Raw genomic sequence first — 7,412 nt, forward strand, 5'->3', positions numbered from 1 at the left:
GTCCCCCTCAACACACACAAACTGCTTCCAGCTTCTGCAGTGTGAGGATTTGCTTCTTTTGTCTGTTTTATATTATTGCAAATTGAAAAACAAGGCATTTGAAGACTTCAACTTAGACAGTTTTGTAGTAGCCTGATAATCAGACTGATTTGACATTTTATATCACCTTATAGCCGAACAAATACAAGATAAGGACGGCAGTTCAGAGGTCTGGAGCCAGGCAAATCTTCCAGTATTTTTTGACATCGTGTGGCCTAAATTATTACATTACATTACATTACAGTCATTTAGCAGAGGCTTTTATCCAAAGCGACTTACAATCAGTAGTATATTACATATCATTCACCCATTCACACACTGATGACAGGCTACCATGCAAGGTGCCACCATCAGACTCTAACTAACATTCATGCAACATCCAGTCCACACCGATGGCAAGCCTTCAGGAGCAACTTGGGGTTAAGTGTCTTGCCCAAGGACACCGACTGCCGAAGCCGGGTATCGAACCACCGACCCTCTGATTGGAGAACTACCTTGCTCTCCACTACGCCACAACCGCCCCCACAGCCCCCAATTAAATCAAATAATTTATTGATGAATCAACAATGAAAATAATTGCAAGTTTCAGACCTACACACTCGCACACAGACATGGCAGTGTTTGACCGGCTGGGTCTCTGGGCATGCTGGTCTCTAACCCTGTGGTGGGGCCTCCCCCTTCCCGTCGTGGGGACAGTGGTTTGAGGTGGCACTGTGTGGCTCCCCACCTGTCCTTCAGACCTGCCTCTCTGGGGCTTTCTGGGATGCTGCTGCAGAAACCAGGCAATTGATCCCCACCTCAGCTCCAAACCACACTAAAATACAGCACTTCAAGTATAGTTCAGCTTTTCCATAGTACATTTGCCAATGGAGTGTAAGCATAAAAATGTTGAGCCCTTGAGAAACACCTCTTAAGCTTTCTTTGTATGTAATTTATACAGAAAATAAGGAGTGAGCCAAGAAACATAGTGAGTGCCTCTTCAAGCATAACAGTCATGGCCCCTGAAAAATGATCAAAGCCCGCTCTTTAATCGTCAACATTCACATTTTCAGAATGAGTTCATTGAAAATGGAACTGCTCCATCTGATGTCCAACAGTCAGTATAATGTACAACATTTCTTGACGGAATATTGCAAAAATAAATCTAGGGGACAAATGAAACTATGAAAAGTATTACAGAAAAAAAGCAATATATGTGAAAAATAAAGGCCTGCGTGCAGTTGGATTGAATTATTAAATGTTATAGTTTTTGGAAAAGACGGCACCTCTCAAACTAAAGCGTCCATGTTCTAAAAGCGGATTCCTGATCACTTAGAAAAATGTTGAACACAGACTCCTCCTCAGTCAAGTTTATCTTGGATTTTAAACATTTCTAAATCCCAATTGAGCCAACCACAGAAGTAGCTTAGGAAAAGTCAACCTTTACCACCCAGAGCATGTCTGATCCAATTCCACTGACACAACAAAACACATACTTAGTTATAACCTACCTAGTTATGACATTTCAGCACAACGTATGATCACAGGCCTTGGCACCTCATGGGCGTGCATCTGTTGCTTGGTCCAGACTTAGATAATAATCAAACATTCAGCTGTTTTTATTTTATAATTTCTTATGTAAAAGTGTATTTTGTTTGCCAAAATTCTCATTTAAGATTTATACATTTGCAGAGCATTTTGTTGTACCATCTAAAACTAAAAAAGGGAGTTTCCCTGCACTAATGACAACAATCTCTAATCCTCAGAGGATGTTATCACAGGGTGCCAAACTAATTGACATCAAGTCCTGGGCAGTTTCCTGTGCATAAGGGAGGTCAGGATGCAGCCAGTGTCAGCAGTGTATTTCACAGGAGCTAAGCTTTGTGTGTCCTGGCCTAAGAACAGCCATCTTGTAGTACTCACACAGTATATTTTCATCTGTTGACAATCCAAATTCTACTTGAAGGACACACGCTTAGTTGTAGACATTTCTGTCTGAAGGAAAAATGAGACTCCCTCCCTGGTCCCAGTTGATGCCCATTTGGCCACCTGCCTGTTTGTATCATAAGTACTCCTCCATATATTTGCATTACTATTATGATTTGGGCTTTTCCCGTTTTATTTGGCCATTGAGTGCAGACACACACTTGCTAATGTCCTCACTGAACTTAAGGCAAACATTACTGTGTGTGAACTTTCGTGTAGTAAATTAAGAATTTCTACTGAGTCTCCACAGTTAGGAACCTGTGTGATGCCATGTTGGATCACTGAGAGGAAAACTTAACGTAGGCCATCCATCTCCTCGAAATGTAATGCACTGACATAAAAAGGATTAAGACAAATTTGATCTGTTATAGCCACTGAAAGTGCCTCTTTTGCCACTGCAAATGCACTGCAACGCCAAGGAGCTTCACTGATGCAGATCTTTTTTCCACTTCACATTTCAGGAGATCATGGATCCTGTGTGCATAGTTAAAGCTGCCGTAATCAATTATTTCAATATTAGCAATGGATAAAATTATTATGTGTAATGAGTTGCTCATAGTGACAAATCCACCATGATCACCCGGATCTCCACGGAGCTGTAATATAAAACCACAATAGGCAACTGTTGTCTGTTAAACAGCTCCAAAAACACACTGTACACTTTCTGTTTAAAACCAAACAGCAGAGAAACACAGTTAGCGACTAGCATATGAGAAGAGAGAATACTGGATTTAAATTCATCAGTCGGCCAGAAACACAATCCTAAATAAATACTAATGTTGCTCCATATCTTCTGAATGTGAAAATAAGCAACTGTTCACCAAATAAACTTTATAAGGTGATGTTAATGTTGTGTTTTTAAGCTTGTTCTTGCTGCCCCCAGGTGGCCAAAAAAAACAGTTAATGCAGTTTAAAGGCGAGCATGTGCTAGTGAGCTGCTGTGTGCCAAACACAATCACCGGCCTTACCTAAACAGAAAAATATCCACTGTTCATGAGTGCAGACGTGGCTCCCCCATTACAGGGCCTTCAGGAACTCATTGCAACTCTACACTTAGGTAGAAACTAAGGTAATTTGTTGCAGCAAAGTGAACATTTTTTTAGTTAAGAGACATTGACACCCAGTGCACTATTGTGTAAAAACACTGTAAACATAATGTAAAATAAAATCAAAAACATATTTGACTTCACTCATGGTTCATCATTAGGTTGGCCTTTTTTTTTACGTGCCTGAACCGAACGGCCGGTGGCTTGCGACTTAAAGAGAGGGCAACCTCACACAGGTGACTGCCAGACTCTTGAGTTAACAGGAAAGACACATTTCCGTGCTTAACTTGGCTGAAGCTCTCAACAGACCTGCCTCTGCTTAGTTTTTCTGTACGCATGGCTGAACACGGGTACCGGACCAGTATGGGAAGAGCCAAAGACTTCTCAAAAGCCTCCTGTGATGTGTCGGTTGTGACATCGCCATGCCTCTCGACTGTTTCCTCACTTTCCGGGATGCCTGGGCTCTGAGCTCACAGGCCCCTCACTCAAGTGAGGAGTCACCGTTCAGGAGCGTCAGCATTAACTGTACCTAATGAACGGGAGGTAGACAATCAACAGAGACTCAGCAGCACTCCTGGGTGCAAGTGCCAGATCAGGGAACATGCCAACAGCTCAGTGTATTCAGCATTTTATTGCAATCGTTGGCAGGACTCAAGCTCAATTTTCAATTAGGTACCAAAAAAGAGAAGGGAATGGATTTTATAAAAGCTGACAACAAGAAAGCTCTTTGGGGACCTTTGTGTGAGGTGCTTCCATAGACTGACATGACTGTGTTTGTAATTTCCTTACTGGGGGATTTGAGGTCCTTCTGGTGTTGAGTTATTTTAAGTAATAGCTCTCAGCTCTGTCTTTACTGCAGCCAGGACACATTCCCAAAAACCGGGTACTTCAAGCTGATATGATCTTATTTATTCAATCTTGAAAACTGAAACTTTTAGGCCTCATGGTGCCTCGCTGCCTGAATAGACTGCTCTTTAGCTGGACCTACATCAGAACTATTTGGTCAGTGGACTAGGGGGTGCCCCATGTGGAAAAAGCACTTGTCGCCATGTTTACTGTCCTTCCAGGAGGTAGTCTTCATGGTTCGGATCCTGTAGCAGCTCATAGTTTTGGGTAGTTAAACGGCGGGGGTCTATCGATGCTCTGAAGCCTCACAGCGTGGCTCATCCGTGCCAGCGGTGAAGGACAAATGTGCCAAAGTCTGTTGGGTTTGGCTCTTTTCTCACCCCCTGGCTTCCAACACCAATGTATCCAGCTGAGGTACAATAATTTGACACCTCTTAGGCAGCTGGACCCTTCAGCGTGACAACCGCTGCTTTGTTTTATATTCCTGCATATTTTGAACGCAATCAAAAATTACAGTCAGCAACATCTAAACTGTGTTTTTATCCACTTTGGACTTTTGCCCCTCCCCACCCCCTTCAATCTCCTTTATCCCTCCCTTTCCTATGTGGGATTTAACGTACACTTTGTGGTAACCTTGCGAAGTTATCAATTTTTTCTATGTTCTCTCACACTGAATAAACGCTTGTTTCTCTGCGCCTGCTTGTTACGACTTCAAGGACAGCTCCCTCCATCTGGCATTAAGTATTCCTGGTGCCAGTGTCGGGTTAACTGACACTCCTGCACTTAAACTAATGGCAGCGAACAGTCATCTCCCATGAGGTGCTCACCTTGGAAAAAAAAAAAATCACCCAGCTCCCTCATCCTCAATCATAGTGTTGCTCTCGCCACCCACTGAATGAAACCATGGGCATGAAAAGAGGGATTGTTTCACTATTCAGGAATATGTGAGGGCAAATGAAAACATGGAATACGCATGTTCTTTCTTGGATTTGCCCTCCTCCAGAGTTCAATGAGAAGTTAAGCAGTGGGAAAAGTAGAACAGCACGCAAACAGAAAAAGACAAAAGTCAGCAAATCTTAACTCTCATTAGGAAAGCAACTTGCAACCTGGTTTCTTTAGCATTTCAACAAAAATAGTCAAATATTTAACATTCAAATGCTTAAAAGAGAGTTTTGAGAAACTAGAAAGTAGACCCCTGGATTTAGGACAGATATCCTTAATTCTGGTAAAAAAAAAAAAAAAGCACCATTAACAAAATCACATTATCTAGTTGATGATTTCTGAATTGACTAGTTTTGACTATTAAAGGGAGCTTGCAATTTCAGTGCGTGCACAATTTTTCTTTCAGCGTAAATTACTTCTTTAACCTACACCTGCACCTTTTACATACAGTAGGTACCGTCTATTGCAGTACGAGTGCAATTTAATTTCACTATTTCATCAGATATTGTGAGTTATTTCCCGTTTTATTATGAATGTCTTTAAGCACCATATTAGGCTTCAAACCCCTTAAAGTGTCAGTATTCACTTTTCATGGTAATTACTGTCAAAAGATCAGAAAGAAATGTGTCAATATCAATTTATATGTAGGCTAAGAAATGAGGTGCATTGGCAGTGAGCTTACATGTGTTTGTATTGTACACATAATTATTTCATCACCGTCTTCTTCCTAATGAAGTCTCTTATTGAATTTCCCAGGACCCGTCTTCTTATTTTACCACATTTTGTTTGGTTGTCCTCCGGAGATGGACTATTTCCATCCTAGGTGAGTTGTTAACATAAATGTTTTGTACAGGTGAGTCCAGGGCAAAGAGAAGCACCTCTCAGACCACAGAAGTACAGCATCACCACCCGTCCTTCTCTGAACCTCCTTCTCAATGGAAACCTAAAGAGCTTTTTAAGAATGAAGAGGTTTTTCAGTTTGTTGCTAAATATAGGCCAGCCAGGTGGGAGGTGGCAGGTTCCAGAGCCATTTTCAACAAAGATGAGCCCCAGGTCCTGCCCAGGACCCGGCGGGTGGTGGCTGCCGGTGGTCCGCCTTTCTCTTATGCACCGGCTCTTAAGTAAACACTACAATCCTGCGGTCAGCTACAGCATGGCAACGTGCGAAAGGACTCACTGTGCAGTTGCACACAGCTATGGTGTGTTGTCTCCTCCGGCCCACTCAATCTTGGCTCCTCCCCATCACAGAGGCCTCGGCAGGGGTCGAGGGCCAGCGACAGACCTTGATGTGTGATCCCAGAACCCTGCTGGGAACTCCTGGTGGGGGCAGTGTTGGACTTCACCTTCTGGACCCCTCTGACGGACCGTTTTCCATCTGGAAAAAATAGAAGTCTAAATTAAGAACATTATCATGTTAACTGGCATTATGCTAATTCATGATAACTTGCAATTAAGATCTATCAGGATGGAGAATCTCTAACATAAATTACCCATTATCGGATTGAGGCGGTGATGGATATGATTTGACCTTCATCAGTACATTTTTAAAGATGGAAAAGGTGTAACTTTTAACAGAGGGGAAACAGAAAATATAATAATGATAACACTTAAATTACTATAGTAAGATCAGAAGAATTGCTGCCTAGAGCTTCATTTAGGTGGAAATAAAAGTTTGTAGTCATTTGTCTGCACTGCCAAATGTCCTTAAATTAATATTTCATAGGTTTAAAGGGAATATAAATCAAAGTAAGCAATCAGGACATTAGACAAATCATAATGAATGTATTAACATTGAATGGTTAATTGAGCAGATGGAAGTATGTGTTTATCACATTCAATAGTTGAGGAAAAACATGCTCCAAATATCAGGTTCAATCAGGAAATATCTGAAATCTCAATGTTTTTATCAGAAGGGCAACCTTTCCAGGATAATATGCCATTAATCATCAGGATCATATCCAATAAAGTGCCAGATTAATCAACGCAGAGGAAAACTGACAGCCCCGGTCCTTATCCACGGAGGAAAATAAGGGGCAACAGGTAGGCCTTTATCCATTGAGCTCTGTTCTTGCATTGCTCCCCTACACACAAAGATCATAATTTGGGGAGTCTCAGTGGCTACCTGTAAGGACCACAGGGGTGGCAAATAGCAGGGCTGTGGCTTTCTGAGCTTCTTAGTGGTGCGAGCAGAAGGATTTACGGTAACTCTCAGACAAGCGTTCACAGCTTGGACTCTTGGCATGGATTGGATATTGTCCCTGGCTGAGCATCAAACCCACTGAACCTGAGGTCCAAAAGGACCTACACAAAACCCTGGGATGTTTGAATGATAAATCGCCGACATTTAGTGGCAGAACAAAAACATTGGCCTTGCTGGGGATATCAATTTTAATTTTAATTCACAGTGAGAGCGCATACTGGGTGGCTTGATTGACCACGGATCGGCTTCTAGTTTAATTGACAAACTCTTCTCTTTCGGGTGAGTTTTTTCCTGCAAATTCAGCACAGGTGCGATAGTAGCTGTGTGAGAGGTGCAACAATTGCCAGTGTGGGTGATATTAAATATCAACCATG

Source organism: Anoplopoma fimbria, chromosome 19, assembly GCF_027596085.1.
Source record: "Anoplopoma fimbria isolate UVic2021 breed Golden Eagle Sablefish chromosome 19, Afim_UVic_2022, whole genome shotgun sequence".
NCBI lineage: Eukaryota > Metazoa > Chordata > Actinopteri > Perciformes > Anoplopomatidae > Anoplopoma > Anoplopoma fimbria.